The sequence below is a fragment of the Schistocerca gregaria genome, chromosome 6 (genome assembly GCF_023897955.1).
Source record: "Schistocerca gregaria isolate iqSchGreg1 chromosome 6, iqSchGreg1.2, whole genome shotgun sequence".
Lineage (NCBI taxonomy): Eukaryota > Metazoa > Arthropoda > Insecta > Orthoptera > Acrididae > Schistocerca > Schistocerca gregaria.
In genome coordinates, this window is record NC_064925.1 from 498,535,310 (window position 1) to 498,560,684 (window position 25,375).

A 25,375-nucleotide genomic window follows, 5' to 3' on the forward strand; every position below is an offset into this window, starting at 1 on the left:
GTGCTCATAAATCAAGTGCAGCTACTAATGGTGTGGGCTGTAGTTAACCGTACGGCAGCAAACCTTCGTAGATATGGTAATGCATTAATGCAGAACTGATTTACACCACAAAAAAAAATTAGTTCCAATTTTGGCCACCAGGTGCAATCCTGGAGCGTTCAGTCGAAGAAAGACGTGTGGAAATAGTCGAATAACTTACGGGTTTGCTGCCGGATAACGTAGTCGACCACCGCCGATATTTCGAGAGGAGCACACGCTGCCGTTCTCAAGGCATAAATGCAAGGAGGAAGCAATGTACAAGAGAATTTAATACCTCGATTCACACAGGAGAAACAAGGAAGATACCACTCACAGAACAAGTAACCGCAGAGTCAACACACAACCAAAGGTAACCAACAACAGAAATATAGATAGTGACTATTAAGCAACGGGTGAGGTAGCACTAATTCTGTCCCTCTGTTTTTTAATGAGAGATCCGGATTCCAAGCTACATTTAAACAAAATCCACCATCTCTGCCGGCCAGAGAGCCCGAGCGGTTCTAGGCGCTACAGTATGGAGCCGCGCGACCGCTACCGTCGCAGGTTCGAATCCTGTCTCGGGCTTGGATGTGTGTGATCTCCTTAGGTTAGTTAAGTTTTAAGTAGTTCTAAGTTCTAGGGGACTGATGACCTCAGAAGTTAAGTCCCATAGTGCTCAGAGCCATTTGAACCATTTTGAACCACCATCTCTGTTTATAAGGTTGCTTGATAGTTTGATTTCAGCAGCTTGCTCAATGACACTATCCCAATAGCTATACGTGCAAGCTAGAATCTCCGTGTTGCTGTATCCCGTAGGATGATCGGTGTCAAGGCAATTTTCTGCAATATCGGATTTGTTCGGCTGTTGTAAGCGTGTGTGACGCTTATGTTCAGTACACCGGTCTTCCACAGACGTGATTGTCTGACCAATATATGACATGCCACAACTGCAAGGAATACGATAGACACCAGCCTTACGCAAACCAAAATCATCTTTTACGGACGCCAACAGGCCCTTAATCTTAGAAGGTGGTCGAAAAACACATTTCACATCATATTTCCGCGAAATACGGCCAATCCTGTTGGAAATGCTTCCTGTGTAAGGCAAAAAGGTTGTAGACGTAGGTGCTACTTCGTTTCTATCATCACTCACCTGTTCCACTAAAGGCAATACTTAATGTGCTAAACCACGTAGATTATATGGCCTCTCTAAGGTCCATAAAGAGGCTGTCCCGTTGAGGCCTATTGTTTCTAATATTTGTGCTCCGACATATCGTGTAGCTAAACATCTTGCGAGTTTGTTGAGCCCACTAGTAGGTAGGTGTGAACACCACATTAAGAACTCTGCAGATTTCTTACGTCGATTGCAGGGATCGCGTTTGAATGACTCTGATATTTTAGTCAGTTTTGATGTGGTTTCTCTTTTTACTCGCGTTCCACTCTCTGCTTCGTTGTAGTTGGTATCGAGTTAACAAATTTGTTTCGGCATGTGCTGACTTCCACTTACTTTTTATTCAATGGTCAGTAGTACAAACAGACTAATGGAGTTGCAATGAGAAGCCCGTTGTCACCTGTTGTGGCCTATTTGTTTATGGACGACTTTGACGAACGTGCACTGGAGTCGGCGACCTTGAAACCTGCGTGTTTTTTCAGAAATGTAGACGATACTTTTGTTGTTTGGCCTCATGGTAATGAGAATTTAAAACGTTTTTGTAACACCTGACTTCAATCCACCCAAATATTCAGTTCACTATGGAGGTGGAAAAGAATTGATGCCTTCCCTTCCTTGATGTGTTGGTCAGAAGTAAGACTGATGTTACGTTGGGACATTCTGTTTATAGGAAGCCTACTCACACTTGTATCTTCGAGCTGATAGTTTTCACAATCCAGCTCAGCGTGAAGGTGTACTTCGAACCTTGGTTCACAGGGCCCACGTTATCTCAGACCCTGAAAGTTTGGCAGCTGAGCTAGCACATCTCGAAGTCACCTTTCGTCAGAATGGTTATAGCGAGAGGCAAATCAAACGTGCGTTGCCCTATCAGCCTTCTGTGCAACAGGTGAGTGACGATAGCAACGAAGTGGCACCTAAGTCTACGGCCTTTTTACCTCACACAGGAAGCATTTCCAACAGGATTGACCGTATTTTGCGGAAATATGGTGTGAAATGTGTTCTTCGACCACCTTCTAATATTAAGGCCCTGTTGGCGTCAGTAAAAGATGATTCTGGTTTGCGTAAGGCTGGTGTCTATCGTATTCCTTGCAGTTGTGGCATGTCATATATTGGTCAGACAATCAGGACTGTGGAAGACCGGTGTATTGAACATAAGCGTCACACACGCTTACAACAGCCGAGCAAATCCGCTATTGCAGAACATTGCCTTGTCAGCGGTCATCCTATGGAATATAACAACACGGAGATTCTTGCGTGCAGGTCCAGCTATTGGGATAGTGTTATTAAGGAAGCTGTTGAAATCAAACTATCAAGTAACCTTATAAACAGAGATTGTGGATTTTGTTTAAATGCAGCTTGGAATCCGGCTCTGTCTCCCATAAAAAAACAGAGGGGCAGAATTAGTGCTACCTCACCTAATGATTAATAATCATTATCGATATTTCTGATGTTGGTTATCTTTGTTTGTGTTGACACTTGTTCTGTGTGTGGTATCTTCCATGTTTCTCCTCTGTGAACCGAGATATTAAATTCCCTTTTACATTGCTTCCTCCTTGCAGTTGTGCCTTGAGAATGGCAGGGTGTGTCCTGTCGAAATATCGGCGGTGATCGACGACATCACCCGGCAGCAAACGCGTAAGTTATTCGAACGTTCAATATGCTGGAAAAAGTTAAGGTCGCACGTGTAGAAATTTTTCGACATTTAATAGATTAGGAAAGTGGCATGAACAGAGAAGGTCAACCAAGTGAGAAAGGTATAATGTTGATGTTATTATGAAGCATCTTGCATGAAGGCAGTGGTTTCCATAGAGCTGCACTCTTCCAAAGCAGGATTCACATGCTATGCAAGGAGGTCTCAATAACGTGCTAACGTCACAGTACACCTGACAGATATTCTGGGTGTGCCAAGAATAAAAGTGCTTGTGAATCCACACCACACAGTCACATTTGGCAGTGGAGTGGCCCTATGTGCGCAACACACGGATTAAAGTACCCCGAATTCGGCAATTCTATCTAATCACTGCACACTGTAATCTAAAATGCGCCTTGTCACTCCATAGAAAAACGTTCGGTCGCATGTCATCAACTTTGATCCATGCCAGAAAACGAAGAGCAAATTCAGAATATTGCTACATATCGTGAGATTTCAGTTCCTGCGCCATCTGGATCCTCTACGGGGACCAGTGGGAAATAAAGCGCAAAACTTTCTGTACTTTAAGCACGGCGTGGACAATTCTCGTGACTCTCCACGAGCACTAGCATTAGACAGAGCTTGTGTTGCACGGTCAGTTACAGCAACAGCAACCTCGTCATTAACTTCCACTGGAACAGAACGTCTTGCTCCTTCAGGTGCCACACGAAGCTCACTTGCGTTTACGAATTTGATTATCATCTTCTTTAAACCATTTAATGACATCAGGCATCTCCTCAGACCTCTCAGTCGGCAATATTCAGTGCAGTACTGTAACTGCTGTCGTTCACATACAACACTTTCAGTGACAGCACACAGTCTTCTACACGTTAGCCTTACTGTTCACTTATTCTATGGCTTGCCACATGACATCGTGAATGTCATACTGTCTTTCAGTATACAGAGCATGATTTGCACCTGGTGGCCAAATCTGTAACAAATTTTTCCAGCGTAAATCGGTTCCGCATTAACACATTAGCATATTCGCTGCACTATAATTACAGCATTTGTAGACTTAGAGAAAGCTTTTGACAATGTTGACTGGCATACTCTCTTTCAAATTATGAAGGTGGCAGGGGTAAAATAAAGGGAGCGAAAGGCTATTTACAATTTGTACAGAAACCAGATGGCGGTTATAAGAGTCGAGGGGCATGAAAGGGTAGCAGTGGTTGGGAAGGGAATGAGACAGGGTAGTAGCCTATCCCCGATGTTATTCAGCCTGTATATTGAGCAAGCAGTAAAGGAAACATAAGAAAAATTCGGAGTAGGTATTAAAATCCATGGAGAAGAAATAAAAACTTTGAGGTTTGCCAATGACATTGTAATTCTGTCAGAGACAGCAAATGACTTGGAAGAGCAGTTGAACGGAATGGACAGTGTCTTGGAAGGAGGATATAAGATGAACATCAAGAAAAGTAAAACTAGGATAATGGAATGTAGTCGAATTAAGTCGTGTGATTCTGAGGGAATTAGATTAGGAAATGAGACGCTTGAAGTAGTAAATGAGTTGTGCTATTTGGGGAGCAAAATAACTAATGATGGTCGAAGTAGAGAGGATATCAAATGTAGACTGGCAATGGCAAGGAAAGCGTTTCTGAAGAAAAATTTGTTAACATCGAGTATAGGTTTAAGAGTCAGAAACTCGTTTCTGAAAGTATTTGTATGTAGTGTAGCCATGTATGGAAGTGAAACATGGACAATAAATAGTTCAACAAGAAGAGAATAGAAGCTTTCGAAATGTGTTGCTATAGAAGAATGATGAGGATTAGATGGGTAGATCACATAACTAATGAGGAAGTATTGAATAGGATTGGGGAGAAGAGGAGTTTGTGGCACAACTTGACTAGAAGAAGGGATCGGTTGGTAGGACATGTTCTGAGGCATCAAGGGATCACCAGTTTAGTACTGGAGGGCAGTGTGGAGGGTAAAAATCGTAGAGGGAGACCAAGAGATGAACACACTAAGCAGATTCTGAAGGATGTAGCTTGCAGTAGGTACTGGGAGATGAAGAAGCTTGCACAGGATAGAGTAGCATGGAGAGCTGAATCAAACCAGTCTCAGGACTGAAGAGCACAACGACAACATAATTACAGCCCGCACTGGACGTCTGTAAGGAGTTGCATTTTAATTATAACCATGCGGTACTTGTGCTGTCCATGGGTAGGGGAAAAGCAGCTTTAGATAGCCTGTATAGACAGATGCTAACTTCCTTTTATTTTTATTTTATTATTCTCCCCAACAGTCTTCTGTCTGTTAGCTACAGTCCATCACTACTTCCTCTCATGTGTCAACCTATACATCATACATGAACACACAAAGTATCCTCGACTGTTTGTTGCATACATTCCAACCTCTGTCACCCCACACAGCTCCTTCGAGTAGAGTTGGCGGCGCTGGACCAGAAATGCATTCTCACTGGACGAGTTTACCGCGATGTCCCGAAGGGGCGGCCGCCTGAGCTGAGTGTTGCCTGCCGACCCACACACTTGCTCTCACACCTCTCTCTTTACTACACAGCACACCACCGCAATCGTCTACACCATACGTGTATAGAAAGTTTTTCATAATATGGCACGTATTGTTAAGAGCTACGCCATTAAATTTTTCTCGAAAGGTGCAGACGAGGAAGCAAACACATTATAAAATGTGCTTGAGAGACTTGGAAGCACCCCTAGCTACACTCCTGGCCATTAAAATTGCTACACCACGAAGAGGACGTGCTACAGACGCGAAATTTAACCGACAGGAAGAAGATGCTGTGATATGCAAATGATTAGGTTTTCGGAGCATTCACACAAGGTTGGCGCCGGTGGCGACACCTACGACGTGCTGACATGAGGAAAGTTTCCAACCGATTTCCCATACACAAACAGTAGCTGACCGGCGTTGCCTGGTGAAACGTTGTTGTGATGCATCGTCTAAGGAGGAGAAATGCGTACCATCACGTTTCCGACTTTGATAAAGGTCGGATTGTAGCCTATCTCGATTGCGGTTTATTGTATAGCGACATTGCTGCTCGCTTTGGTCGAGATCCAATGACTGTTACCAGAACATGGAATCGGTGGGTTCAGGAGGGTAATACGGAACGCCGTGCTGGATCCCAACGGCCTCGTATCACTAGCAGTCGAGATGACAGGCATCTTATCCGCATGGCTGTAACGGATCGTGCAGCCACGCCTCGATCCCCGAGTCAACAGATGGGGACGTTTGCAAGACAACAAATATCTCCACGAACAGTTCGACGACGTTTGCAGCAACATGGACTATCAGCTCGGAAACCGTGGCTGCAGTTACCCTTGACGCTGCATAACAGACAGGAGCGCCTGCAATGGTGTAATGATCGACGAACCTGGGTGCACGAATGGCAAAACGTCATTTTTTCGGATGAATACAGGTTTTACTTATAGCATCATGATGGTCGCATCCGTGTTTGGCGACATCACGGTGAACGCACATTGGAAACGTGTATTCGTCATCTCCATACTGGCGTATCACCTGGCGTGATGGTATGGAGTGCCATTGCTTACGCGTCTCGGTCACCTCTTGTTCGCATTGACGACACTTTGAAAGCATTGACGCTACATTTCAGATGTGTTAAGACCCTTCATTTGATACCTGCGAAACCCTACATTTCAGCAGGATAATGCACGACCGCATGTTGCAATTCCTGTACGGGCCTTTCTGGATACAGAAAATGTTCCACTGCTGCCCTGGCCAGCACATTCTCCAGATCTCTCACCAATTGAAAACGTCTGGTCAATGGTGGCCGAGCAACTGGCTCGTCACAATACGCCAGTCACTACTCTTGATGAATTGTGGTATCGTGTTGAAGCTCCATCGGCAGCTGTACCTGTACACACCATCCAAGCTCCGTTTGACTCATTGCCCAGGCGTATCAAGATCGTTATTACGGGCAGAGGTGGTTGTTCTGGGTACTGATTTCTCAGGATCTATGCACCCAAACTGCGTGAAAATGTAATCATATGTCAGTTCTAGTATAATGTACTTGTCCAATGAATACCCGTTTATCATCTGCATTTCTTCTTGGTGTAGCATTTTTAATGACCTGTAGTGTGCTTCAGTCTTTCAATAAAGAAAAGGGGAGAAAATACACACAATCTGATCAGGAATAACTGGACACCTGTGTGTAATGTGGTAATTCACTACTAGATGTCATTGGAGGCAGACTCGCCAGTATAAAAGGATGCGGAGAAGATTCTGCTGTCAGTAGAGAAGCAGTAACAGTAAAATCAGTATGTCCAGAGAGCTCAGTGACTTTTAACGTGACCAATCGTTGGATGCCTTCTGAATAAGAAATCCACAGGGACAGTTCGAGAATTCTAGAGCTGCCCAAGTTGACTGTTGGTGACGTGAATGTGAAGTTCAAACGCGAAGCTGCAACCACATGTAAACAAGACCAGGCGGATCTCATGAACTAAAGGACAGGGAGAGCAGAGCGTACGGAGAGCGGTTGAAAAAAAATGGCATGAAATTAGCGGAACGAATCACTTGTTTGCTACTAACAGTGCAGCTAGCACTGTGACTGCATGCAGGCTGTTAAAATGAACGGAGTACAGAGATCGAGCTGCTCGGGATAAGCCACACACTTTGGCAGCCAATGGTAAGCGACGCTTCAAGAGGTGTAAAGAGTGACATCGCTGGACAATTAACGACTAGAAACGAGTCAGTGGTGATGATGAATTACGCTGTACCCTGCAACAAGCCGATGGAAGTGATTTGGTTTGGAATTGTCTGGAGAACCTTAGCTGCCATCGTGTGTAGTGTCAGGAGTGAAGTACAGAGAAGGTTGGGCTACGGACTGGGGGTGTTTTTCGTGGTTAGCTTGAGATCCGCTTCCTGTGCTTAAATAGATGCCGAATTCCGAAGGTTATGAAAACACTTTTTACAGTATACAGCTGACGAACAGTTTGCAGGCGATGACTGATTGCATCACCTTGATAGTACACCCTGTCATAAAGACAACAACATTCCTGAAATGGAGTGTTTGCTCACAGCAGCGACCTGAAAGCAATGTAACACGTCTTGGATGAATTAGAACGCCGGTTACGTTTCAGACACAAGCGTCCAATATCACGCATTCTCAGGTTTACACTCTTGAGAAAGAAGAGGCTCCCATTCCTCCACAGACATTCATACACTTCATGGAGAGTGTCCACAGAAGAACTGAAATCGTCATAAAGGCGAACAGTCGACACACCCAATGAATCTTCAGTATTAAGTGTCCAGATATATTTGATCAGGTAGTATGGCTACAGGTGCTTCCCAGGTTTTCACTGCTTAAGAAAAACGCTTAAAAAGGAGAAGAAAATTTTACGTTTATGTGATTTTTCCGAACACGTTATCAGGAGACTGACACATACAAACTGTTTCAAAAAGAATGTACGTATTACAAAGTACACTGAAGCGTCAAAGAAAGTGGTATAGGCATGCCTATTCAAATACAGAGATACGTAAACAGGCAGAATACGGCGCTGCGGTCGGCAGCGCCTGTATAAGACATAAGTGTCAGGCGCAGTTGTTAGATCGGTTACTGCTGCTACAATGGCAGGTTATCAAGATTCAAGTGAGTTTGAACGTGGTGCTATAGTCGGCGTACGAGCGACGGAACACAGCATCTCCGAGTGTGAAATCTTATGGGACTTAACCGCTAAGGTCATCAGTCCATAAGCTTACACACTACTTAACCTAAATTATCCTAAGAACAAACACACACACCCATGCCCAGGGGAGCACTCGAACACAGTCCATGACTCCAGCGCCTTAAACCGCTCGGCTACTCCCGCGCGGCTGCATCTCCGACGTAGCGATGAAGTAGGGATATTTCAGTAAGACCATTTCACGAGTGTACCATGAATATCAGGAATTTGGTAAAACATCAACTGCGGTTCTAGGAACCGCTTGACCGCTACGGTCGCAGGTTCGAATCCTGCCTCGAGTATGGATGTGTGTGACGTCCTTAGGTTAGTTAGGTTTAAGTACTTCTAAGTTCTAGGGGACTGATGACCACAGATGTTAAGTCACATAGTGCTAAGAGACATTTTTTTTTAAATTTTTTTGAAGTTTGCAGTTACAACAGTTTGGCGTGTTTTGTGACGTCGGTTGGTTATGAAGCCGTACGAGTTACAGGTGTTTACAGGCTCTGCGTCATGACGACGAACGCAAACTTGCGGCATTTTCTGGCGAGCTTCAGAACGCTATTGACAATAATGATACTTTCGTACAACGTGTCATGTTTCGGTATGGATCGACTTTCGACAAGGAAACCAAACAAACACACTGCTCGAATTTGAGGCCTACATTGATCCTGTACGTGATTCAACTATATACGAGGGTTGAAACTTAAATAGTGGCAATTTTTTATTCACAAGCGATACAAAAGAGTTACATGTCTGCACCTGTTACTGTCCTTCAAAGCAGTCACCAGCGTTGTGTAGAACCCGTTGCCAGCGGTGTGGAAGGCGTAGTATACCGTTAGCAGAGCCTGTTCTGTTGGTGGTGCGAATGGAGCGGTCTACTGGCGGTCGAATCTCTGGAACAGTTCCGAAGCAAATGCCACGAAGTGGTTCCTTCATCTTCCGAATCAAATCAAAGTCACAAGGACTTAAGTCCGGTGAGTATGGTGGATGGTATAGTAAGTACCTCCCAGTCCCATCGACCGAACAGAGCAGCCACAGCTTGCGCCGTATGCGCCCGTGCATTGTCGTACTAAATGATGGGTGGGTTGTGCAGAAAGTGTCGCCGCTTCTTTCACGAAGCTGGTCGCAGGTGATGCTCCAAACACGAACAGTAATGCCGTGCATTGATGGTCTGCTGTAGAGGAACGTAATGCGTTAGGATAACACCATGACAGTCGTACGTGAGAATCACCATAACTTTAGACCGCTCTATTAGCACCATCAATAGAACAGGCTCTGCTAACGGTATACTACGCCTTCCACATCGCTGGCAACGGGTTCTACACAACGCTGGTGACTACTTTGAAGGACTGTAACAGGTGCAAATATGTAACTCTGTTCAAAAATGGCTCTGAGCACTATGGGACTTAACATCTATGGTCATCAGTCCCCTAGAACTACTTAAACCTAATTAACCTAAGGACATCACACAACACCCAGTCATCAGGCAGAGAAAATCCCTGACCCCGCTGGGAATCGAACCCGGGAACTCGGGCGCGGGAAGCGAGAACGCTACCGCACGGCCACGAGCTGCGGACGTAACTCTGTTGTAGCGGTTGTGAATAAAAATAATTGCCACTATTTAAGTTCCAACCCTCGTATTTTGTGCGATATCCCATTCATCTGTTTACAACCCATTCTTCTTTGATGTACACACGGTTACCTCTTGGTAGCATCTTGCTGTGTTACAAAACTGGTTGTCTCTGAGGCTGTGAGAGAAGAACTTCCTGTTCCAACGAGACAGGGCACCCCCTCACTGGAGTCGCCAAATGCGTAATACAGAGTGTTTCCGTAAGAACGTGCAAAAATGTAACAGGGGATAGAGAATGCTCCACTGAGCAATTTGAGGTAAGGGACCTGGGTTCGAAGAAGCAACTTCAAGAAGTTATGGAAGTAAACTTGTCTACCACTTTGTCTAGAATTACTGTCTTCCAGCTTATTTACAACTAACATGCGTACAAGTTTTCATGTATTGCGCCGTTTATTTACATGTACATTCTTTATGTCCTAGAAGCGAACAAGGAAGACGAGCCTGTTTACTAGGAAGTCAGGATGCAGGTTTTGTTTACTTTTCTTGTCCATAAGGTGGCTCTGTTTATCGTATTTACATTCTTCCATGACAGAACGTGCTATGAATCAAAGACAGACCCATTCATTCTCCAGCGTTATTCAGAGACGCACAGTGCAATACGATGGAGCAGTACCGGTGCAGTTTCGCAGAACTCACTGACATGCACGTTGTGTACGGGTAAGTATGTTGCATTGTTCTCGCTGCTGAAAGCTTGTACAGGAAACGATTTCCTAACAAACGCATCATCCGCCACAACGAGCGTTTATTTCTATCGACCGGCGAATGCATCAGACTGCTTCATGGGAAGGAAGAAACGAGGAATCTGGCAATATGAGGACCACTCGCACATCCGGTTTTGAAGAGGAGCTGCTGGAATGTGTTGCAGAGGACCGCAGTGAAAGTACTCTTCGTATTGCACGTGAAATGGGCGCAGCACATACTAGCGTGTGCCGAGTACTACACGAACAACAATTACACCCGTATCACCCACAAAGAGTCCATTACATGCTTGTGACTGATCTTTGCACCAAGGATCACATTGTGTCAGTGGTTGTTTCAATAGTGGATTGATCGACCAGATTTCATCCAAATCGTGCTGCTCACTGACGAGACTTCATTTGATCGTGGTGATATTTCGAACAGCAAGAACACCCGTGTATGGGATGAGGAAACCCTCACGCTGTAGTAGAGTCACACAGTGTAGTACTTTTGCTGTGATTGTCTGGGGTAGCACTGGCTGTTGGTGAGAGAATGTGGATACAGCATGCCGATGCACCATCTCACTTCAGTGTGGATGTCAGCAGCCATCTCAATGCTGTATTTCCTGGTCGCCGGATTGGAGTAGGGGGCTCTATTCCATGGCCTGCGATGTCACCTCACTTGAATCCCCTTTATTATTTTCAGCGGGGATATCTAAAATCACTTGTGTATGAGACACCAGTGGGTAAAGAGATGGAATTAGCTGCCAGAATTGTATCTCCCTATGATGTGATTTGAAACTCACCAGGGATATTTGTATGGGTGCATCAGAATCTTGTTCAGCGATGTCATGCTTGCATTGAGGTTGATGGACGTCAGTTTCAGCACAGTTTGTAAGATATAGTACAGATGGTACGTTAATCGTGTCGATGATGGTATTTGCAGTTAACTGTAACTAATGTAAATAAAAAAAGTACACAGCAATGTGATTTTATTCCTATTATCTTTCTTAGGCTGCTGTCTCCGACCTGGTTTCCTACCTCAAATTGTTCAGTGGAGCATCCTCTATCCTGTTAAATTCCTAAAAGCTCTTACAGAAGCACTCTGTATGTGAGACAACTCTACCGAGCTTTCGGATTGGTTCCCAGACAGAACTTAGCACTTCTTAGTTGGCCTCCACAGTCACCAGAGTTCCAGAGTTCATGCCCTGTGACTTCTTCCGGTGTGGTTTCATTAAGGACAATGTCTATGTACTAGCAATACCACAGAACCTAGAAGAGTTTAAGAACCGGAGCCTTAAGATCAGTGAGGATGTACATGCTTGCTTGAGTTCGAGAAGAATTCGAGTATCGATGTGATATTGCTCCTGTCACGGGTGGAGGACATATTGAGCAGAGTAATCTAAACTTGAGAGATTCCTATATATGCGTCCTGAGTTTCATAGTTGTGTGTCTTACAGTTCAATAAAACATGTGTTTAAAATACGTGTATTCTTTTTGAAACACCCTGTAACTTCCACGTGTCACATGTTCTTTGTTTTACATTTTCAGTATCGCAGGAAGCGACGTGGCCCCCTAAGCTAATTTTGTTTTACATCTCTGAAGTGAGAAGCTGTTGAACATTAACGCCTATGTTTGTTGAATTAGTTAAAAAATGGTTCAAATGGCTCTAAGCACTATGGGACTTAACATCTGAGGTCATCAGTCCCCTAGACTTAGAACTACTTAAACCTAACTAACCTAAGGACATCACACACATCCATGCCCGAGGCAGGATTCGAACCTACGTCCGTAGCATCAGCGCGGTTCCGGACTGAAGCTCCTAGAACCGCTCGGCCACAGCGGCCGGCGTTCAATTAGTGGTGATACTGAAATAACCTGTTAACACGATCGTTTGCAGACCTTCTAATTGTAACTTAAATGTTATGCGACATACTGATTTCTGCACAGGCTTCATCTGTCGAAGTGCAGCTCCCCCTACACCATGGTGGTCTTTCAGACTGGAACCTCCACCGGTAGCGTCGTCCCCTGACCCCCTCCCCTGCCCTGCCCCGCCATCTTCGCCGACACAGGCCAAGTTACTCTGCGCACACCGTTCTCAGACGTCTTAACCCATGCACTATCGTACGAGTACTGTCTCTTCGTCTTGTCAGTGTTTCTCACATATTCCTTTTCTCGCAGGTTCTGCACAAAAGCTCCTTATTTCTTATCCGTCCATCTATGTTCCAACATCCCTCTGTCTCTCGGTAAAAACCTCCTGATTTTCTCATTGCATTCGCTTCATGAGACGAATGTGAGAGGTTGTAATATGTTTGCAAACAACACGTAGAAGAAACGGTATAGAGCCTACCCCTCAGCTCCACGTCGCCAGAGTATCACTTACCTGTCCCGTATTCTGCCGAATCTCTTTGAGTTCGATATACAGCATCTGAATCCACATGATTCCCGCGAGTAAGAGATGTTCCCCGCGAACTCACAGACTCCTGCTTATTGCCTGGAAAGCCATTACGTTCCGAGAGCACTGTTCCATTAGTTAGAAGATAATCTCGTACTCCACCCATCACTGACTAGACAGACAATGAGAAAGAAAAACACACTGATGAACAGAAGGAAATTCACAACCATGCAGAGCATACACGGACTGCACAAAGAAATTCAGATACATAACACCTATAATTCATCAATATCGAGTGACAGTCTATAAATAATATCACCCTGTACATTTCCTGATCTTTAACGTATTACTATGGTTACTACATTATTCACACGACAATTTAATGGTGTCAGAGACTTCGCTGACAGCACAGTCTCTCTCTCTCTCTCTCTCTCTCTCTCTCTCTCTCTCTCTCTCTCTTTCTCTCTGTCCCTCCTCGTTATTTTTCTTCTTCTTCTTTCTTTCTTCCTTTGGGTCATCTAAGGACCAGGCACCAATTTGAATGCTTCCTTCTTTCTTTTTCCTCCAGTATTCTTTCATCTTTTCGCTATGTATCCTTTTTCTCTTCTTGGATCATTTTGACCCTGTCTTCTTATCCGTCTTGCCTTGGAATCCTTCCATTTTTAACACTGTCCTCTTCAAAATCTCTCTCTCTGTTGCATCTTTTTCACTTATGTTGTTTGTTTCCAAATCTTTCCTAACTTCTTGAATACAGGCTATTGTTGACTTCTTGTCCCAAAGATATTTAAAAATCTGTTTGTTCAATTTGTTGCTGTTCATTCTGTATAAGTGTCCAAAAAATAGCAGTCGCCTGTTTCGTAGAGTTTCATTTATGTTTTCTATATTGCGATAAACTTCTTCATTGCTTCTTAATTTCCATACCTCTATATTTTTTGGTGGCCCAAGTGTTTTTCAAATGATTTTTCTTTCCAGACCATCAGGCACAAGAGATGGTTCCTGTGGTGTTCTTTCATAAGCAATTTGATACTTTGATTTTCTAAGCAATGGATGACTACAGCTTTCTACACTGTCATACTTTTTTTCCCAGCATGACTTTTATGTCTGTGTCAAGTATTAAACTGGCATTAACAAGTTTCGATCCATCAGTTCTCACAGAAAGCTGGACTTTGCATGAAGTTATGTTACTCCCACAACACACAGAATGGTTGAAATAAAAGACGGAGGTGGTGTTTCTTGTTGACAAAAATGTGGAAGACATCGCATCGTATGGAAGCTGGCAAAATTTGTAGCATTGTGGAGACTCTCCAAACAGCCCTCCAAAGGTGATGACATCCACATTTAAACTGATGTTCTACAGTGACAGGGTAGCCGATGTCTCAGTGTTCCGTTTCCGAAGAGACCAAGAGCATTGATTCCTCGTATTAGCGGGGCACATCGCACCCAAGTATATGATCATAGTTTCAGTGCCCTAGGTGGTTGTCACCATGATCACCAAATCTTTTTACACTGCGCCTTTCATTTTTATGTCTTATAGTGCATAACCGCAAATGGAACAAGGGACTATTTTGCAGGACTTTATCGCATAGAGCATGGATGGCATGTGCCAATCACACCGGTGGAGAAATGGAATGATTTTCATACACCCAGGCCGTCCCCTCATCCCTTCACATTTTTAATCGTATTTTCATCAGTTTTAATTGTTTTCCATCAATTTTAGTAATTTAATCAGGTTTTCCATAATTTCAACGTATTTTACTCAATTTCTCGATGTTCAAACCAGCACTCTCGACGAGTTGTCAGGCCAACAAAATGTCTCGTCATGTCGATCTCGTGATGCTGTCAGCCAGTGACACTGAGGCACAGTTCTCAATTTCTGTATCATTGCTGAACCACTCCTTCCATTGCTTTATGAGTATTATATACATGTGGACATATTGTGGACCTACATTACTATTTCTTAGTGTAGGAAATAGCTGTCAGAAGAGAGGATATGCAAAAACTGCATGAAATCGGTAAGATTTTATTACGATTTTCCATCTCCCCTTATGTGGATGGGAGTCACAAAGTATTCTCGAATTTGTAGAGTAAAGTCGGAGTTCAAAGATATAGCACTCTGCCCTGAATTTCAAAACCTGCACCTCCTTTCAAACTTTCAGCTAAGGACCATGAACAAAATTGTGCATGGCCTCGCTCTATGCATCTCATAACTCTTGCTCTATCTTTAACCAACCTTCCCTGCAACATTGTGTCGGATTTAATCTGGAACTGACCAGAAGCACCAGCTACATTCAACAGCTCGTGAAAGAACAGAAAGAACTGAGTTCCACGTAATCAATATACGATGACATTTTGCTTTCGCACGTGTTCCAAATTTGTACTGTTTGATGCTAGAGATATAGACTGGTATTCTCTTTCCAATAATGTAACTTCTGTGAAGACTGTTCCATACTGGTCTTACGCACGTCACCCGTCCAGTTACACGTGGTCTCTCTAGATGCTTGTATGCCGTGGAGTCTAGCACTCCTTATTGGTGTACATAGATACGTTTGAGAGTATTGTAGCGATAAAACAGAGGATTAAGACGAAGAAGAAATGTGCAGTTTATGCATGCTGGAGCTCCAGACGGAAGGAGTTTGAGACACATTACGTAAATCCCTTCAGCTATCAATTCTGTAGAATTGCTGCAGTATTTTTATTCCATACTAGGAAGGTGTTGGGAAAAGAGAAATGATCGTGGAATATAAACACACACTCCTGAAGCTACACAGTTCTGCAATTCAACATGCTATAAGTTAAAGCAGTGTAGTTTCCGATATATTAGCCACTTGAAATTAAATGTTGTTAATACTCCAATGCAGGAAATATATTTCCAACAGCTAACGTACATTAACTCTGCAAGTTTTCTATGCCACTCACTATGGCGGGAAACTTTAAGATGATAAAACTAGTACCTTCTACACCAAAGGAAAAAAAACATAGATTCTTTGTGATACATGGCGATATATAGCTTTCTGGAGGTGTGTTGGACTCACTTTCCACATTCGATTATGGTTCGGAAATTTTGCTGTGCTGGCATCAGTGATATATTTTATGTCAGCAATGGAAAATACTTGAAACTACGATATCTTATGAGGGAATAGACAAATGCATAGCAGCAATGTCTGACATGCGAAATTACACGCCATACTGCACTAACCCCGTGAACAGAACACAGTCGCCTCCACACACAAACATCTGTCAAGCAAATGTATACACAGGGATTTGCAGTACCTCACAAATCCCTGTCACTAACTTAGAATCATGGCAGTTATGAAGCTGAAGACTCGATTTATTTCCGAGATGTTGCCGGGAATGGAGTACTTTGCATACGTCTGCGCTCGTCTAGAGTAGGGTGCCAAAATAGGTTTTTACCTCGGTTTGGCGGGCATGATTCATGATACATGCGCTGAAAGTCCTCTGCTGACTGTGTTATGGAGAAGTTTGCTGTTAATGATCACAGGTAGATAGCGCTCCAAGGCACACATAGAACATGCAATTGTACATGAGTCGAATGCAGGTTATACCAAACAACTGATACACCCTGAGCGAACAATGGAAAAAATTAATTCCGTGGTAAATGACCTGCCGTAACACCTCCGTCCCTCTAGAACGCGTCATCAGTCTACCATTAAATCATACCTTGTTATAACCCCTCTCAATCGATTACTCCATGTACCTTCTATCATCTTTAACGCAGATCCATGTCACTTTAGAGGCAGATAGTTCTCTTTTCCAGGAAAGCATCAAAGACAGCAGTGGTATGTATCCTTATTACCTCAACAGATTACAGCAAAATGTCGTTAAAAACCATTAAGAAACTGTTCTGTAACGTATTTGTTAGCTTAGACCGCAGGGTTGTGATTGGTAGAGAGTACAGAGAACCACATTGTAAATACTGTTTGTCAGAGTTTAAAACACGTAAACAGTCTTGCACAGAATCAAACACACGATCCATTCTGTACTTGTATATTGCAATTCCCTATATAGTAACGTAACGCTCTTTAGCTAAGAACACTTTATAAAAATCTATTAGGTGACTGCTGATAACTTTGGGGTCAGACCTGTCCTTGTGATCCGACATACATAATTTTATTACTCTATATTTAGTTGTCATCCATGTTAAACAATCTATTCGAGCCGTGTTATCGTTGTCGACGTTCAGTGACTGTCTTTTGGTTCCTGGTGCTTACACGTGAACTTTTCTCGTATTCCTCCCGCTGTCACATACTTGTTCCCATTCTAACAACCTTACCACAACAAAGGTCAAAAATTAATTATGATTGTAGTGTTGCTCACCTTTCGGGCAACAACAAAGTTATATTATGTGCCATGTGTCATTAGAGCACAGTTAATAAAGTCATTTTTTGAAACAATGGATAAACTAGGCACTCATCTTTTCGTGTTTCCCACGATGGTCTCGTTGTGAACTCATGGCTCAATCGTCGAAAATCTAGGTAGTGATGATTCCAAGCTCGGATGCAAAGAAGCCTAGGTGTTATTCTGCGATATTCAAAAGTTTTATAGATGTGTTTCATAAACCATTCTTGAAGATTAAACTTTTGCAAGTTAGGACAATGGTGATGTAAAAAAGTAATCAGCACTCCGAATTTAAGTTACACTTCTTTTTTTTACTTTTGTTGCAATATCACGTCGTTCCAAAACATCACTTCTCAATATAAAACATACTTGAAAATATCTTCCTCCCTGTTAAAGTTCACATTCATAAATTGACTACAATTTGCGTCTTTTTAACATGACGACCAAAGCTTGACTCTCCAATAACCGCTTACGCGCCCAAAAATGAGATTTACAAGTACGTCAGTGCTCATAGTGACAAAAGAAAGAATACACGTAAGAATAATATCATTGCAATATATACATATCGATGTATCGAAGTACCTCTACATTAATGAAATCAAATCTGAATGTTGTCACAGAAATATGTTAACTATTTTACAGAAACACAGTAGAATATTGCTGGTATCGAGAGGCTGAGGTGAGGTGCCGTAATGGTTACGTAATTCAAGTACCATTACACCATGTACAAATGTTTTCCTGCACCAAGCAGACATGAAAGTACTGCCTCAACTTCCCCGCATTTTGGCGTATTTTCTCTCAATTTATATGTATTTTCCATGAATTTTCGTAATTTTGCCGATTTTATGTCACTTCTGCTTCCTCTACTTTTGATATGGAAATTGTGTCAGCTCTCCCTTTGTCTCCAGCATTAACCAGTAGGAACACAGTATCCTGAGGAGAGATGGAAACTTCTGTCCGCGTGTTTGGAGACGTTGTTTCACGCACAGGCAAACAGAAAGTAGCCACTTGAGAGAGACGGCAACAGGAAGCGTGTACGGAATTTCCCAATCAACAGAATGCCGCCATTTGATGCTTTGTTCGGGGTCTCGAGATCAAAGGAGGCTGGCGTACGGTTCATGGTCAGTGGTATGTAATATTGCTATCTGTAATTAGGACAGTGTGTGGTTTGTGGCCTCCGTGGCGGCGCCCAGACGACAGACACACCCGTAGAGACTCCAGACGGTGCCCCTATACTGCACTTCGTTCCATTCCTCATTACCTACAACGATTACGTCAAGGGAAGCGGGATGGGGGTGCTGATGTGAGCTCTTCCCAAGTGTGGGAGACCTGCCTCCCACAAACTGATTAAATAAAGAATATATGTCAATATATTATGGACCCTGATCTAAACTTTGTGCCATGACATGCTCCACTTCCATCACAGCTTGAGTCTTTTTCCTACCAATTTTTTTCTGGGAGGTGTTTGGGGGGAGGGCGCAAGGGTTGCAGGGTGGTGGCACTGTGCAATAGCTCAGTCCTATATCTACATCTATATCCATACCCAGCAAGCCACCTGACGGTGTGTGGCGGAGGGTACTTTGAGTACCTCTATTGGTTCTCCCTTCTATTCCAGTCTCGTATTGTTCGTGCAAAGATAGATTGTCGGTATGCCTCTGTGTGGGCTCTAATCTCTCTGATTTTATCCTCATGGTCTCTTCGCAAGAAATGCGTAAGAGGAAGCAATATACTGCTTCACTCCTCGGTGAAGGTATCTTCCTGAAACTTCAACAAAAGCCCGTACCTGAAAAGTCTTCCACTGGAGTTTATCTATCATCTCCGTAACGCTTTCGCGATTACTAAATGATCCTCTAACGAAGCGCGCTGCTCTCCGTTGGATCTTCTTTATCTCTTCTATCAACCCTATCTGGTACGGATCCCACACCGCTGAGCAATATTCAAGCAGTGGGCGAACAAGTGTACTGTAACCTACTTCCTTTGTTTTCGGATTGCATTTTCTTAGGATTGTTCCAATTAATCTCAGTCTGGTATCTGCTTTACCGACGATCAACTTTATATGATCATTCCATTTTAAATCACTCCTAATGCATACTCCCAGATAATGGAATTAACTGCTTCCAGTTGCTAACCTGCTATATTGTAGCTAATTGATAAAGGATCTTTCTTTCTGTGTATTCGCAGCACATTACACTTGTCTACATTAAGATTCAGTTGCCATTCCCTGCACCATGCGTCAATTCGTTACAGATCCTCCTGCATTTCAGTACAATTTTCCATTGTTACAACCTCTCGATATACTATAGCATCATCCGCAAAAAGCCTCAGTGAACTTCCGATGTTATCCACAACGTCATTTACGTATATTGTGAATAGCAACGGTCCTACGACACTCCCCTGCGGCACACCTGAAATCACTCTTACTTCGGAAGACTTCTCTCCATTGAGAATGACATGCTGCGTTCTGTTAGCTAGCAACTCTTCAATCCAATCACACAATTGGTCTGATAGTCTATATGCTCTTACTTTTTTCATTAAACGACTGTGGGGAACTGTGTCGAACGCCATGCAGAATTCAAGAATCACGGCATCTATCTGAGATCCCCTGTCTATGACCCTCTGAGTCTCGCGGACGAATAGCGTGAGCTGGGTTTCACACGATCGTCTTTTTCGAAAGCCATGCTGATTCCTACAGAGTATATTTCTAGTCTCCAGAAAAGTCATTATACTCGAACATAATACGTGTTCCAAAATTCTACAACTGATCGACGTTAGAGATATAGTTTTATAGTTCGGTGCATCTGTTCGACGTCCCTTCTTGAAAACGGGGATGACCTGTGCCCTTTTCCACTCGTTTGGAACGCTACGCTCTTCTAGAGACCTACGGTACACCGCTGCAAGAAGGGGGCAAGTTCCTTCGCGTACTCTGTGTAAAATCGAACTGGTATCCCATCAGGTCCAGCGGCCTTTCCTCTTTTGAGCGATTTTAATTGTTTCTCTATCCCTCTGTCGTCTATTTCGATAGAGGTGAGGTGAGGGCATACACGAAAATCTTCCAACAAGACAACACTTCCAGTCTGCAGCAGTGTAATTACATAATTAGGACATGTAGTTGCTGGACAAAATAGAAGTTACCTCTTCCAGTTCAACACAGTCAGAGAGTTTCCCAATTCAATTAGTTGTTTTCTATGTGTATTTACGAGACCTACATCTTCCAAAACAGCAGACAGTGATGAGACCTACATCTTCCAAAACAGCAGACAGTGATGAGTTTTTTGTGCCAAATAAAAGAGAGATCCAACTCCTGCAAATTGATTCTTATAAATAGAGAATATATTATCTGCTGTGTAATTAACATTGAATTCAATTTCCATCACTGATTGAGTCTTTTTTCCTGCTAATTTCAAGAGGAGGGGATGCAGGAGGGGAGGGCCGGATTATCGCAGGGAGTCATAAATCAATTAGGATAACAATAGGTTAAGGTGAAGTGGAGGGTGAGGGTTTCTCACGAGGATGGATTATCCTCAGAGGGTTATAAATCAATTAACAGAACAGTAGATTAAGGGGAGGGGGAGAGCGACATAAATCAAATTTGCCCTGGATGTATGCTAGCCCAGACAAGTATGCAACCCACGCTACCAAATTGTGTCAGAACATAGTTTACCCAATTACTTTGGGCCTCTCCTCGGACGTTTCAGTCTGCAATATCCTCTCGATGTAGCACTGTAATTGCTGCCGTTCGTAAGAAACAGTTTCACCAACATTGCACGGTGTCTCTCCTCCATACCAATACTGATCAAATGGCTTGTCAAATGACAGCATGGATGTCATACAGTCATATAAACGACTGTATCTGGCTCGCAAATCATACTGTTTACGAAATGGACGGACATAAAAGTCCTACGTTTGTTCTATTAAAACACTCATTTCCTCCATTGTCCATATGTTAGTCATGTGTACTGACTGTATTGTACATGAATAGAAACTTCAATATCGATTGACATGTTATAAAGCAAAATGTAAAGTACCATGTCCAGTCAATAAGACATTGCTTTGTAAAAGTTCCATTACAAACAGTTCGACGCAAATAAGATAAAAACTATTTCATCATTCTCACTTTTTAGTAAAACTCTAAGATGATTCTTACTTGGTCACTGTTCCTATTCGCCACCACAATCTTATACAGCATGTGAAATACCTAACTGCAAGTAATCCAAGCTGTCTTGTAGATCAAGCCAATCGAACAAACTCGCTCTTCAGAAAGAGAGCACTTATATTTAATTAACATTGAGTATTATGGAATATACTTTCATTAAACTAATAAGAAAGCATCAGAACCTATTAGAAAACGCGGAGGCTAGTAAAAAATCTTTTTGGGTGCAGCGAAACGCGAACCAGGAACACAGAACCTTACAATTCTGCGACACTGCTCGTTGCACTATACCGACCATGACTGTTATGCGACCATGTTTTGCATCGTACGATCCCCTGAAAGCTTCAACCGTACATATGTTATTAACTGAAAGTTTTATTCGTAGATGTCATTAACTGATATTTAATTATAACAAATTATACAAACAACATTGCATTTCTTATGGAGTTAGTGTGCCATCACCTTGAGACGCCATACTTTCATAATACGCAAGTTACAATAATTCTAAATGACGAACATGACATTTACCCTCATTTTATTACAACAAATCGTACAATTAATGAGGGGTTTGCGAGAGATCCTCAATTTGCTGACGCTTAGAAATCACATATGTACACTGATCAGCCAGAACATTACGACCACCGACCTACTATCGATATAAACCCGTCCACGTGATCAGTGTCACTGCTAGTCGGACACATTTGCGGTTCATCTACCATCAGTGAGCGTGCTGTTCGTGTGTAGAATGGGGAAGGCGCGCGATCTATCTGAGTTTGACCGAGGGCGGATTATGATAGCCCGGAGGCTCGGCACTAGCATTTCGGGAACTGCACACCTTGTCGGGTGTTCGACGAGTTCCATGGTGAGTGTCTTCAATATGCGGCGAAAACAAGGTGAAACCACGTCCACACGTAGTGGGTTGGGCAGCCTCCTCTCATTACAGATGCCGGACGTCGTAGGCTGGGCAGACTGGTAAAACAGGACAGGTGGTGAACTGCAGCGGAGCTAACACCAGACTTTAATGCTGTGTCAGAAGACACAGTGCATTGAACACTCGTAACGATGGGTACCCACAGCCAGTGACCCATGCATGCACCAATGTTAACAACTCCACGTCGGCCACTACGACTGAAATGGGCACATGACCGTCGGCACTGGACATGGGTACAGTGGCAGAGTGTTACATGGTCTGATGAATTCCGACACCTTCTTCATCATGCTGATGGTAGGGTGCGATACCCGTAGTTTAGGATGGAGACGAGATGGCGACGCTCCATTATGTTCTGGGCAACATTCACATGGGAATCCATGAGTCCAGTGGAGTTCGTGCTAGGCACTATCCTCGGCCAAGGAGTTCCGTAGACTGGTTGCAGACCATGTACACCCTTAATGACAATCGTGTTTTCCCATGGCAGTGGCATTTTGCAACAAGATAATGCGCCCTGTCACGAGGCCAGGAGTGTGAAGGGATGATTCGAGGAACATGTGGCGACTTCCAGTTGATGTCTGCCCCCTCCCCCCAACTCGCCATATCTGAACCTGTTCGAACACATCTGCGATGTGACTGAATGTGGCATCAGAGCTCATCGCCCCCTTCCTCGGAATTTAGGGGAATTGCATGACTTGTGTGTGCAGATGTGATGCCAGCTCGCTCCAGCGATCTACGAAGGCCTCACTGATTCCATGCCACCATGCGTTGCCATTGCTATTCGTGCCAAAGGCGTACATGCCGACTATTAGGCAGGTGGCCACAATGGTCTGGCTGATCACTGTACATACAGACTTCCAGATGGTTCAAATGGCTCTGAGCACTATGGGACTTAACAGCTATGGTCATCAGTCCCCTAGAACTTAGAACTACTTAAACCTAACTAACCTAAAGACATCACACAACACCCAGCCATCACGAGGCAGAGAAAATGCCTGACCCCGCCGGGAATCGAACCCGGGAACCCGGGCGTGGGAAGCGAGAACGCTACCGCACGACCACGAGATGCGGGCGGACTTCCAGAGAAAGCGAATGTGGCGTCCCGCGACTCTGTGCTGAAGAGAGATTGAGTGCATGTTGTATACGTAGCGTTCTTCCATCTAATTGGTCAACTTTCAGACGCACGTTCAGAATATCAGTCATCCTAGATAGTGCTCCACACATCCTGAAAGACTCCCCAACGTGCTCTTTCCACGCTATGACGTCAGAAACAGCATTCGAATGCACGGTCCGTGTACCTAGGGCTTAACTGCTGCCGACTGGAAGAGTTACTTGAGAGCGCAGCGTGCTGCTGTTGGGCCAGGAGGTCGTGGTGCGGGACATGTCATCCGGACAGTGCCGAAGGATGCTGTCTTAACCTGTCTCATAATGGTGGGGACTTGCCTGACATTTCATCTGAACTACGTCTCCCCAGATTACCCGCATTCTTAATTTGGCCAAGCAGGATCTGAAGTGACACAACAGTGCCAGACTGTACGCTGTTATTTGTGCGTTTAAACTGAAGTGTAGAACTGCACATTGTGTTTACCAAATTCGTGGTTGCCAGCATGCGCTCTCTGAGCACTGAATTATGAATATTTGTTCACTCCCTCTATTAGCCGTAAGGTGTTAACTAATGCAGTGGTAGTTTACTTAAGTGTCGAATTTTCGCACTGACTGTTTCAGTCTTTAGCGCGCCTGTGTTGAGCGATTTGTCGAATTCGTGCATAATTCATTTGCTGTGATGTGATGTGATGTGTAAATTAATTGTGGCATTTCTCTCTGTTGTACACGTCTATTACAACTGCATGTGTCAAAAGTAGCTTGCCACGAGGTGTGGGCACAATGGTGGATTGTACAAATAGCTGTCTGAGATGTTTTACCTCAGCCAAGTGTGAAAGAGCTGACGTTGTTTCCCTGAATGTGTGCCGCTGTAGCATTATGTACACTCATGCTCATAAATTAAGGGTAATGCTGTTAGATGGTGAAACAACGCTCTGGTGGGCGGTTTGCGGGTTTAAATCACCTCGGGGTATGACCATGCGGTGCATTTGACGTGCAATCGTCGCACGGTGGCGCTGGCAGCAGTCCACATACACAGAGGTGTGTTGATGCATGTCAGAGTACGGTGCAGTGAGTAAGTGTGCAGACTTTTCAGACGTGCTAATGGTGACTGTGTGTTGCAAATGGCTCAAAGAACACATATTGATGACGTTATGAGGGGTAGAATACTAGGGCGACTGGAGGCTGGTCAAACACTGCAGGTCGTAGCACGGGCCCTCCGTGTGCCACAAAATGTGATCTCAAGATTATGGCAACGATTCCAGCAGACAGGAAACGTGTCCAGGCGCTACAGTACGGAACGTCCACAGTGTACAACACCACAAGAAGGCCGATATCTCACCATCAGTGCCCGCAGACGGCTAAGGAGTACTGCAGGTAGCCTTCCTAGGGTCCTTACCGCAGCTACTGGAACAGTTGCCTCCAGACACACAGTCTATAGACGACTGAACAGACATGGTTTATTCACCCGGAGACCTGGAAGGTGCATTCCACTGACCCCTGGTCACAGGAGAGCCCGTAAAGCCTGGTGTCAAGAACACAGTGCATGGTCATTGGAACAGTGGTGCCGGGTTATGTTCACGGACGAGTCCAGGTATAATC

The 25,375-nt window shown here is 43.9% G+C and overlaps 1 protein-coding gene across 2 annotated transcripts in view; it reads left to right on the forward strand.

Moving 5' to 3' along the window:
* LOC126278674 (uncharacterized) overlaps positions 1 to 25,375 on the forward strand; it is a 544,140-nt gene that overhangs the window by 259,646 nt on the left and 259,119 nt on the right. The window lies entirely within an intron of this gene.